This window comes from Chlorocebus sabaeus, chromosome 13 (assembly GCF_047675955.1).
Source record: "Chlorocebus sabaeus isolate Y175 chromosome 13, mChlSab1.0.hap1, whole genome shotgun sequence".
In the NCBI taxonomy this organism is placed as follows: domain Eukaryota; kingdom Metazoa; phylum Chordata; class Mammalia; order Primates; family Cercopithecidae; genus Chlorocebus; species Chlorocebus sabaeus.
The window spans coordinates 50,740,474-50,753,079 of record NC_132916.1 but is presented as its reverse complement, the minus strand read 5'-3'; positions in this window follow the sequence as shown (position 1 = coordinate 50,753,079).

Genomic DNA, 12,606 nt, shown 5'->3' with positions numbered 1-12,606 from the left:
AAAAAGATTATGGGGTCTCTGCAAGGGGGCAAATGGGGAAGACGAATTGTTTGGACTGCTGCTAATCGTAGTTTATTATGGGGCTGCTATTGACAGGGCTGCAAACAGCCCACCTCACAGAAGAACAGGCATACAGGCCATTCTTAGATTCCATAAATTGCCTAAGAACAACACAGTGCATGAGCCTTTAATGAGGAGAGCACTTGGAGCAGGCAGCATAATTTGACACCAGCAAATAGAGATATCTACCACAGTTTAACACTCCTTAATCTTCACTGCATTAGACAGCTGCCCTGTCATTTATCTTTCTATTTTATTGGTGTTACATTAGTAGCAATAGCCAAAAAATGGACATTGATGCTGAACCATGGATCTGCTTCCAATCAGCATGCAGTCAGGGACAAAGCTCCTGTAACATTGTGAGTAGAATGCTCCAGGAGTCAGTCCTCGGGGCATTTCATGGAGTGAGAGATGCAGACATTTGAGCGTTTCAGCTCCTTCCCATACTGCACACTGTGAGTACCTTGTTACCGGAAATTATAAGTACTGAATGAAATACCTGGCTGAACCCAACCCATCTCTCTTCCATACCCTCCTTAGCCAAAATGGAAACCAAAGACTACAGAGAAAGAGACTTTTGTTTCAGACCACATTAAATCTTTCCTTTCACTCAAACTAATGTTTAATTATAGGTTATTAAAGCTAGTTCCTGGCTGTGTGTAGTGGCTTATGCCTGTAATCCCAGCACTTTTGGAGGCCAAGCCAGTGGATCACCTGAGGTCAGGAGTTCAAGACCAGCCTGGCCAACATGGCAAAACCCCATCCCTACTAAAAATACAAAAATTAGCCAGGCAGGTGGTACACGCCTATAGTCCCAGCTACTCAGGAGGCTGAGGCAGGGGAAACGCTTGAACCCAGGAGGTAGAGGTTGCAGTAAGCAGAGATCACAACACTGCACTCCAAGCACTCCAGCCTGGGTGACACAGCAAGACTCTGTCTCAAAAAAAAAAAAAAAAAAAAAAAAAACCACCTAGTTTCTTCTACCATTATCAGAATGCTACCCACATAATTTTTTTATTAATGGTTTTAATTAGTTTCATGATATTTTCCAAAGTAACTTTTACCTTCCTGGACTTGAGGGCTGATCATTTGTAAAACTAAATAGGTAGGCTCTGGTGATTCACAATTCTATGGGAGTGTGTATGTGCATGTGCGCATACACGCCTGCCTGTGTGCACACTCATACACACACACACGTACACATGCACACCCACACACACAGATGTGTGTGTATGTTTTCCTTTGTTTTTGGAACAATTCTAAAGTAACAAGCCATTTCAGAGCATTTTTTATAAATATGTATGTATGTGTGTGTGTGTGTGTGTGTGTATAGATGTATATTCACTGGAAATAGTACAAAGAAAATCATATCTCTTTTTCTAACATACATACTGTGATCTGGGCCTAATCCAAGAAAAAGAAAGGTGAAATAATTTATAAGTCAAGAAGGACCCATAAGAGTGAAGAAGGCATTCAGCATCTGTTTATAAGACTTGTATGGAAATATCCATGATATAATGATTAGAATAACATGAAAACAGGGACCACATTTTCTAAATATAAGAGTAATATTTTTGCTTTAAATCCATCATCACATAAAACATAATGAAATTTTAAGTAATAATAACACCTTAGCAAATGGCATTATTATTATTATTGAGAAACAGATTGAAGCAGTTAGGAGACTGTTGGCTGATCTGAGTCATTTTCTACATAAAATACAAACTTGGAAGCAGTGAACAACTTTAATTTAATATTAAACCCTTTTAGTATAAAGTGAATACCTCTGTGCAAGGTTCTAGCCCAAAAAGTTAGAAGAGTTGTATTTGTTATCTATTGCTGCACAACAAATTACCCTCAAATTTAACAGATTACAAATAAGAAACTTTTATTAGCTCACAGTTTCTGCGTGTCAGGCAAGTGGGGACGGCTTACATAGGTGTTTGTGGCTCAGGGTCTCTTATTCTCTTTAGGCTGTAGACAAGATGTCTGCCAGGGTTGCAGACATCTGAAGGTTTGACTGGGGCTGAGGGGTCATTTTCAAGGCGGCTCACTCAACATGCCTGGCAAGTTAGTGCTGGTTGCTAGTAGAAAGCATCAGTTTCTCATCATGTAAACCTTTCCACAGGGCTTTTTGAGTGTCCTCATGGCCTGGCAGCTGGTTTCCCCAAAAAAACTGATCCAAAGGAGCAAAGCAGAAGCTGCAGTGTCTTTTACGGCCAGCTTCAAAAATCACAAACTCTAATTTTGTCAATATCCTTTTATTACATAGGTCAACCATATTTACTGTAGAAAGGAACAACACGAGGTTGTAAATATCAGAAAACATTCAGGATTTTTGGGGGTCATTTGAAGGCTGGCTACCATACCAGTGGACATATAGAATAAAGAGACACCTTAACTAGCAAGAATGGGAATAAATTTAGGCTTGTGCTAGTCTATTACACATCAAATTACCATTCAAATGCATTTATAAGTTAATACACATCAAGCTGTTGAAGGCACTGTATTTATCTGAATGTGTCCTCCAATGTGTCACCTTTACGGGCATCTAGGCAAATTTCCCAAAATATACATGACCATCTTTTTCCAGGGGCCCTGATTCTGAATTTCAGTATTTATTCAAAAGGTTTCACAAGCTCCTATTATTGTACCATTTAGGACAGAATGTTACTTTATCAGAAATACTAACATTTAAATATAGGATTTGATATCAAAAATAAAGAAATTTTTTTTCCATATTTCTCTCTATATTGTCTAGGTATTGGAGCCTTTATACCTTTTATTTAAAAAGTATTATGTTTATATTTTTTCTAAGTGTTGCTCTGGAGTAAGAAAATGGGGAGGCAATAAATTTTGATGCTTTTACTATAAACTTTACCTGATATTTTCTCCAAAATATAATCCAAACTTTTTCTAAGGAGTAGATTTTGGATCAATTTCCTCCAACTAAAACTATTTAAATATTTACAAAATGAGCATCAAAACTGAAACATTTGTTCAGTGTTTTATACATATATTTTTAAATAAAAATGTGACCTTTTCCTACTTGACGCTAAAATATTTTCTAGTTTACCCAAACATCCTTATCAAAATTATCTTCCCAGAAAGAAAATCTAGTCAAATCGACAGGCTTTTGGTTAGATAAACCTAACTTTTCAATATATCATTAAAACTTACATAAATTTAGGAAGTCCATCACTGACTGGGCACAGTGGCTCACATCTGTAATCGCAGCACATCTGTAATCGCAGCACTTTGGGAGGCTGAGGTGGGCAGATCACCTGAGCTCGGGAGTTCGAGACCAGCCTGACCAACATGGAGAAACACTGTCTCTACTAAAAATACAAAATTAGCCAGCTGTGGTGGTGCATGCTTGCAATCCCGGCTACTCGGAAGGCTGAGGCAGGAGAATCGCTTGAACCTGGGAGGCAGAGGTTGTGGTGAGCTGAGATCGTGCCATTGCACTCCAGCCTGGGCAACAAGAGTGAACCTCTTTCCTCCTCCCGCCTTCCAAAACAACAACAACAACAACAACAACAAAAACGAAAGTCCATCACTCTTACTGAATTCTGGCTTATATATCTATACAACTGAGGCTAATGACTTTAAAGTGTTGGTTTGAAGATTGGAGTTACATGTAAATTTAACTGCCTTGATCCTTTACTGATCACAAAATGAAATGGCACATTACAGAATAATGCTCAAACTCCTTGGCTTGCCATCAAGACCATTCATGAATGTGTCACAACCACATTTGCATTTCCCACCATCTCTGCAACCCACATCCTCTAGCCACATTGGATTGTCTGATACTTCCCAAACATATCTTACAACATCATGCCATTCTAATTTTGTTTGTGGCATTTGTTATCCATGAAATGCAAAAAGACTTCTTCACCTAAAGAAATCCACTCCTCTTTTAATGATCTACTCAACTATCTTCTCCTCTAGGGACTTTGCTTGATAGTCTCAGAAAATTTTCTATCTCTGGACTTCCACTGTTAATTTATATGTATGTTACAACACTTGTCATTATTCCCTTTTGTTAGTTGTTAAAATGTTGTTGACTGTTTCATAGATGGTGTGGAAATAAAGACCCCGTATTAATTATCTTTTTCTAAAACCAAGCACTGAGCCAGGCATATATGTCAGTTCAGGAACCGACACTGGAAAAATACTGTAAGTAATCAGTGGAAATCTTTGAGAAATGAAAGCTTACCAAAATATGGAAAGTGATTAAATATTTTCAGAAGATATAAAAGATATTTCTAGATCAGTAAATTCTGCATTAGTCCATTGGAGATTCTGGAATAAACACCTTTAGGGCACTTCTAAAGAACACTGTGGTCACCAGGAACTTACAAGCTCACTACAAAAGAATGGTGTATACAAACTACATTTTATTATTACTGCTCTTTAAGAGGGTAAACTCCACATATCTTGATTTTAGGAAGAGTTTGAAAAAGATTTTTAAGATGTAACTGACAAAAGGAAGAAATGTGGCCAGGATGATGATGATACTGACATGGGAAGGGGGCAGGGAGGTGCTAGGTAGAGAAGAGCAGGGTCCCTAGCAAAGGCTCAACCCTCGAACCTGGGCCCATGGACCTAAGTGAGAATAGGCACTCCTGTTTTCATGCCCAAATGTTGCATTTTCCAAGATCACTCTGGCCCACCATGCCCCCATCCTGTGTCCATATAAACACAAGACCTTAGGGGGCACAGACACAAGTGGCTGAACATCAAAAGGAGCAGAGGAGCAGACCAGCAGACACCAGCTGACCAGCAACAACAGAACAACACAGCAGAGAAAGAGAGAAGAGGAAGGACATCTGAATGAGGGGAGTTCAGCCAGAGGCAGTCGGAGAAGAGCCTGGCAGCTGTGCGGCCTGACTCCAGGGAAAGACCACTTTCCCACTCCATCCCCCGCTTTACACCTCCCCATCCATCTCACTGAGAGCAACTTTCACCACTCAATAAAACCTTGCAATCATCCTTTGAGCCCATGCGTGATCCAATTCTTCTGGTACACTAGGAAAGAGCTTGGGATATAGAAAGCTGTTGCACTGGCCCTCTGTCCTTGTGATAAAGCAGAAGGTCTAGTGAGCTGATCAACACAAGCCATCTGTAGATGGAAAAGCTGAAAGAGCACACTGTCACACACACCTTCTTGGGCTTTAGGAGTCACAGACACCCACCCCTAGACACTGCTGTGGGTCCAGAGCTCAAAAGCGATCCCTATGGCCTCTGCACCTGCCCATCTGCATGCTCCCCCCTGGGGATTTGAGGGCAGCAGGATGACCAAAGGAGCAGCCACACCCCTGTCACAGGACCTGCAAAGGGTATAGGGGAACTCTTCTGTTTCAATACTAAACTGGGGTCTGATTGCAGGCAGTGCCCTATGAGTATTGATTAGTGGAGAAAACTCAGGGGAATGAACTGTCTAGTGTTTGTCACTCAGTTTCGTGCTTATGGTTTTCTGGTAAGCATTTTTATCAGCTACTTGAGAAAAGACATAGGAGACAGGTCCATTATATTTGCCGATAAAATATAAGGAGGTACATTTTCCGAGACAAGCTACTGACATACATCGCCTCCCCTCTCCTCTATTTTGATAATCAAAAATGTTCCCAGACATTGCCAGATGTCTCCTGGGAGCAAAATCTCCCTGAGTTGAGAACTCCTGGGCTAGAGTCAGGAAGTGAACCGAACCACATGAAACAAGTATAAATGCTTCGTGAGGTAAAGAATGCACTATCTTTCTGGCTTAACTTTTTACGTTCTGTGCTTGAGACATAGTAGACATTTATTGAATAGAGAAATGAACGAGCGAATAATTGATTAAAACACCAGTTCTGAGCTTATATTTTGAAAAGCACAATAACATCTCTTGAAGATGAAGAAAGTCCAACTGATTGAATGCGCTTCCAAAAATACAAAATTTGCTACAAGATCAACATGAGCCAAATAATAGTATTGCTCCTGAGAACCAGAACAAACTAATAAATGCAAGGTTAGGCTTCATCCCTAATATTAATAGGAATATCCAGAACAAGGGATGTGATGTTACACTGACTAAAACATGGCATTCAGTTCTGTTGAAATATATTTAGAAAAAAATAATAGACTGGAGTGATTTTAAGAGTAAATGTAGGTAAAACTCCTGAAAAAAATACGTCACAAAATAAATGTCTGAAGTATAGATTATTAAGTTTAGGGGAAAATATCCTGGAGAATATGAAAATTTCAAATATTTGAAAATTAATCCTGCGATTAGATTCTGTGTATTCCAAAAGCTAAAACAGAATTAATGTATAAAGTTTTAAAGATAGATTTAGGCTCAAAGGAAATAAAGAACTTCTAAAAATAGAACTTTCTAAAAATTTAATAAGCTACAATGAAATCTCATGACTAGCTTCTGTTTCTGAGATTCTAAGAGTTTTCAATTATCAGATTCATAATATCTTGAAAGTGCTTTGATATTCAAACCATGATGATGCCTACAGGACTATAATTATAGTCAAAATGTGATCAAAATAAAATGTTCAAAAGATATCTAGATTCAAAATTTATTTGCCTTGAATGTTTTTCTTTGGAACCAATTTGAAATGTTTAATAATTATCATTGATACAGTAAGTGAATCAAAAACCTTTTTTTCTCATTTCTATAAAGTGAGGGATGTTGCAGTCTACAGATGTCAAATGAACATTGGTTCAATAACTAAGTGTCAGCAGCAAGTAACCAGAAGTGGTGAGCTAAGCTAAGAAACTATCAGCTGTGAAAACACTGGGGGTAAAAACACAACAACCTGAGGGACAAACGAAAATAGAAGAAAAAGGAGTCCTCAGACAGTAGCTCAAAAGCAACAGGATTGGTCTTTATTGCCAGGGATTTTTCCCAGAGAGAAAAAACGGTGTAACAAGCACTTTTCTGCCTAATTCTCTCACAGTAGCTCAGAACATCCTTTGATTGCCTCAGGTCACATGGTCTCATCTAGTCTTAAAGAGAATTGGACCGTTGAAGGCAAAAGAAATGTTTTCTATGAACCAGACATTCTTCCTGTCTCCCTGGAGAGGATGATCTACTTCTGCAGAGTAAACCAGGGATTTCCATATGAGCCAATGGGAACTATTACTCTGAGCTCTCCACGACTATTTCTATGATTGGCTCTCTGCAGCAAACTTCAACAGTGGTCCAATTCACTGACAGATTTTTTTTTTTTTTTTTTAAGAAATACCAGTGGCATAATAGGCTTATGGCAGAAGCATTGGTTTCTTCGTCATTATCTTAAGCTTTTTTTAGCTACCACCATTGCTATAACACCCTCGGCACTTCTACCACTGTCTGTTCAAACCCCACTACATTCTATCCTTTTGGACACTGGCCTCAACTCCTTCTACTATGTCACGGCTACCTTCTCAGCTATCTGAATCTTTACTGCTGGCCCTGTGCCAGCTACTATACCATCTACCAAAAAGCTGCTGACCCTGCCACTACAGAGGGGCATTTCTCTCTTCACATTCTTCACATTGACCTCTGAGCTTTCCCCACATCTAAACCACACATAAACTGCCCGACTACCACACCTTTTCTTTTAGTTCTATTTATTTATTCATTTATTTGGTACAGTTTTACCAAAAAGAAACTATGGTCCTGGCAGACTGGTATCCCTATAGATGTTACAAAAAAAGAAGCAATGTTGGATTTAATAAAACACAATTTTTAGTATGTTTTAATTTGAATTTTGGTGAAGAAAATGCCCAAAAGAAAATAAGCTAGTCATTTAAAAAAGAACACAGATGATTTCTGCCCACAAAAGCAAGATACAGAGGTCACATAACAATATGAATTAGAAAGAATCACATATGTTGAAAAACTCAGTGGGGCTCTGCTTCATAGATGAATTCTGTCCTCATTGTCATTCTAATCTCACTGATTCTTGAGCAAGGACAGAATTGTCAAGAAAACTTTAATTGTGCCTCAAGAGGTTCACTTTTTAAAGAACTTTAATAATACTTTGTGGACTTAGGAAGAAGCAGAAATGATTGCTTCAGACAAATCTGAAGATTAGATCAGTGTTAAGATAAAGAGTGCTAAATTTGGGGAGTTGTTTTTCAAGTGTAACCTCTGAATCTGTTGAAGTTGTTTATTAACAAGACAAACTAGTTCCTAACCAGACTTAGGAATGCATCCTGAGGCATTAACACTTCCTTTCAACTGACAAAGCTTACTGTGAATTTAGCATCATCCACCCTTAATCCCAAAGGATTCATCACACCTGGGCAATCACCCAAGTGCTATTTAAGTTCATGTATCAATTCGAGTAAGTTATATGTTATATGTAATGAAAACTAGCAGCCCACTAAATAATTTTACTTCATAAACATATCTAACAAGTGGAGAAAGGAATTTCTGCTTTTTATGACCCAAAGTTTCCATTCAATGTCTCAAACAGGGCTACTTTGACACGTACAAAAGGTGACTAGGAAGAACAGGACTCTCATAAAAAGCAGTGTAATATCAGAGTAAGTTCTTCCTTCTCTAGTAATGATATTCAGGTCATGTGCTTGCCAAAATCCATTCATTTTGGAAACATTTTATCCGGCTGTTCTCCCAACATACACCAAACAAAATACAGATTTGCTATAAACAGGATAACTTTTGTAGTGTAATATATAACAACAAAAAGGAAACTCCTCCCCACATTATATCGTTGGTATCCAAAGCCTTAAACCAAACTCAGCCCAAACCAGCCTCATTTTTTAAAAAAACCTCATAACAAAAAATCAGGAAAATTTCTGAAAACAAAGACAGTAAATTTCCTAGGAGTACTGGCAATTTTTGTAATCAGTGATATAACATTCTCAGAACACACATATGTTGATTCTGTGGGACATGGCAGTTCCCATAAGAGCTGAAAAAAACAACAGAAATACTTGTGTTAGCACAATGTGCTGAAGGTTGCATTGTGATGGCTACTTCAAAACAAAATAACTTTTGAATGGTAAAAAGTAATCAACTTTCAGGAAAGGTATGCAGTATGAGCCATATTCAGTTGCTGAAACTTCCATGGAAATATTTCTCTTCTCGCAAACACCATGCAAGAATAGAGAACCTACCCATAGAAGGCAAGTCCAGAAAAGTTGAAAACATTGTTCTACCTGGCAAAAAGTAAAGAAATTTTTAAAACCACTGTCAGTAGAGAAAAACGACAAGACTAGTCTTGATCATTTTAGGAGGTTTATTTGCCAAAGTTAAGGATGTGTGCCTAGGAGACAGGCCTATGTCTTTCTCCAAAGATAATTTTGAGGACTCCAGATTTAAAGGGAAAAGGGTGGCATATTGAGTAGTATACAATTTTCATGAAGAGGTAGGTAGAGAAAAATAGTCATTCATGCCGTTGTCTGGCTCAGTGAATCTGTATTTTATTTTATTTTATTATTATTATTTTTTTTTTTACATAAGATGACATAGACAAATGGGGCAGAGGAACAATCAGACATGCATTCGTGTCTGGTGGGCAGGGGAGTAAATGCACCTGTAAAGATAAGCTATCAATAATATTGCTGTGGTGAAATTTTAACAGAAACACCTTAGGGTAAAGGTCTTGGAGCTCACTAGGAACTCCACTGTGGGCAAAATATGGGGGAGGCATGTAGCTTTCCATCTAGTAGCCATCTTATTTAGGAACCAAAGGGAGGCAAGTTTGTGTAACTCAGCTCCTAGCTTAACTTTTCCCTTTGGCTTAATGAGTTAGGAGTTCCAAGATTTATTTTCCTTTCACACTACCATTTCCTATAAGTAAGTCATAATTATTTCTTCTAACAAAGTAAATCATAATCATGTAATGTTCCTATGTTTCAATGTAATGTGCTTATATGTCAATGTGTAACTTATTTTTAACACTGTTGATCTGTGTTTGCAAATTCCTAATTAAATATTTTTTTTCAAACCCATGGCTGCCAAATGTATTAAACAATATGAGTGCTAATAAATAATTTTGAGGGTCAAAACAGGAAAGCAAGAAAAGGCATACACAGTCTCAGGTTCACTGCCAAGGTTATCATCTAAATCTAATTTAGAGAGCCTCATTAAAGATAAGTCTCTCAGCAAATTTAATGGAACTCAGGAGAGGCAACCATTTCAAAGTTTTTGGAGAGCAGAATGTCGGTTTTTAATTGATAGTTTATTTCAGAACTGTTTTTAAACAGAACATGTAAGGCATTATCAAGAATTACTTTATTCCATGTCATTTGTGTTTTAGTTGGGTATATCTTTTGCACCTGTCATTGAGAAAATATAGTGTTTGAAAAAAATTAGATTTTGAAAAGTAACATAATTTTAGTAGGATGATTTTTATATAAAATTATCTGATAAATCTTTCCTGTGTTATTTAAAAATCAAAGGTTTATTCAACACTGTTATCAAAAAGATGAAAAATAACAAGTGTTTGTAAGGATGCAGAGAAAAGGGAACTCTTCTACATCCACTGTTGGTGAGAATGTAAATTAGTACAGCCATTTTGGAAAATAGTGTGGCGATTTCTCAAAAAACTAAAAATTGAATTACCATATGATCCAACAATCCCACTTCTGGGTATATATCTAAAGGAACTGACACTGATATGTTGAAAAAATTTCTGCACTCCTATGTTAATTTCAGCATTGTTCAAAACAGCCAAGATCTAAAGGCAACATAATTGTCCACCAATGGAAGAATAGATAAAGAAAATGTGGTATATATATAATGGAATGCTATACAGCCTTTAAAAAGAAAATTATCTCATTTGTGACTATATATGACATTCCTTAGAATATCTGGCACATAATAAGCACCAAATAAAAAGTAGTTTTTTATAATCAATAATATACTGAATAAATTATGGTTATATTAACTGTAGTAACAGGTAAGCCTGAAAATTTAGTGGCTTAACATATGGAAGCTTATGTTGCACTATCCAATGCAAATTTCCTTGTTAGAGAGTGGATTTTCTCATTATGGTAACTTCATAACCCAAGTTATTTCAATTTTGTGGCTCAATTATTATACGGTTGATGAGTCCCCTGCCCTAACCAATCTAAAAGGAAAATAGTGGCTCATGACTGTAATCCCAGCACTTTGGGAAGCCAAGACGGATGGGTCACTTGAGGCCAAGAGTTGGAACCACCTGGCCAACATGGAGAAACCCTGTCTCTACTAAAAACACAAAGAATTAGCCAGGTGTGGTGTGCACCTTTAGTCCCAGCTACTCAGGAGGCTGAGCCATGAGAATTGCTTGAACCCAGGAGGCAAAGGTTGCAGTGAGCTGAGATCACATCACTGCACTCCAGCCTGGGCAACAGAGCAAGAACCTATGTCAAAAATCAAAAAAGGAAATAGAGAGTTGAAACGCCTTAGCCACTATTTTAAAAACCCGGTCTCATGGTAACAATGATCACTTTTATAGATATTCCCTAATATAAAACTAATCAGCTGACACATGTGGGTGTAAAGGTACCTGGCAATGTAGTTCCTGGTGAAATACCTTTTTTTCTAGTGATAACTCAACAATATAGAAGAGGTAACAAATTCTATGTGGACAGCTACCTATCTGTGCCACAGTCACTTCCTTTGGCCATTAAATATCTTTGTGCACTCTTCTTTCCCACAATATACACTCACTCTTGCCCCAGACTGTATTCAAAAAGTTCCATCCAGTTATGGCATCCCTCTCAAAATCCAGGAGTCCTGAGTGATACACAGTTATTTCCTCTAGCCATATGTGGCACCTTATAGTCCAGTGACCCATGAACTAAAAGTCAAGTTGTCTTTCCCTGACTCTTCTGACACCCAACATACAATGTGGCAGCAGAAATAGAATAATCACCATAAACACTCCCACTGGGAGAGGGAAAGAATAGGAAACATATGTCAGTCCCTGGTCCACAGCAATAATGAAATTCTGTCAGGCAGACATGGTGAAGATCTTTATTTACCCACACCATGATAGAAGCTCTCTTCTTAGACTTGGGATCAAAATTTCCTTGCCAATCAATTATTTCAAAGTTACGAGGCTTCTGAGCTGTTTGCTGCTAGTGAATTCCAAGTGTCAATAATGACACCCAAAGGTTTTTTTTATCTTCATTACAGAGTTGAGCCCACTGTTTAACTGAAGACTTAATGAGAATTTTTTTCAATCTCATCCAGTTGTGGTCCAGACCTTGAGCTTTTTCAACCTTGTGAGGCCTTACATTTAATCTACTTCCTTTTATTTATGCTCTCAAAGCAGTCAATTCTTGCCTAAATTCATCTCTTTCTTGTAATATCTTATAAAATGTAGCAAGTAACAATAAACACAAAACATAATACTGTTTTCCAACTCCTGCTTCTAGAGTCACAGCCTTGGAAGCATATGGCCTAACTTCAAAGTTATCACTGGCAACTGTTTTATCAATGGTCTGCCACTGTAAAACATGGATCTTCATTTTCCCAATCTCCAATATCTGTTTTATCATCATCCAGTCTTGAGGTCAATGTTACATATTTATGCTTTTTGGAAGCTG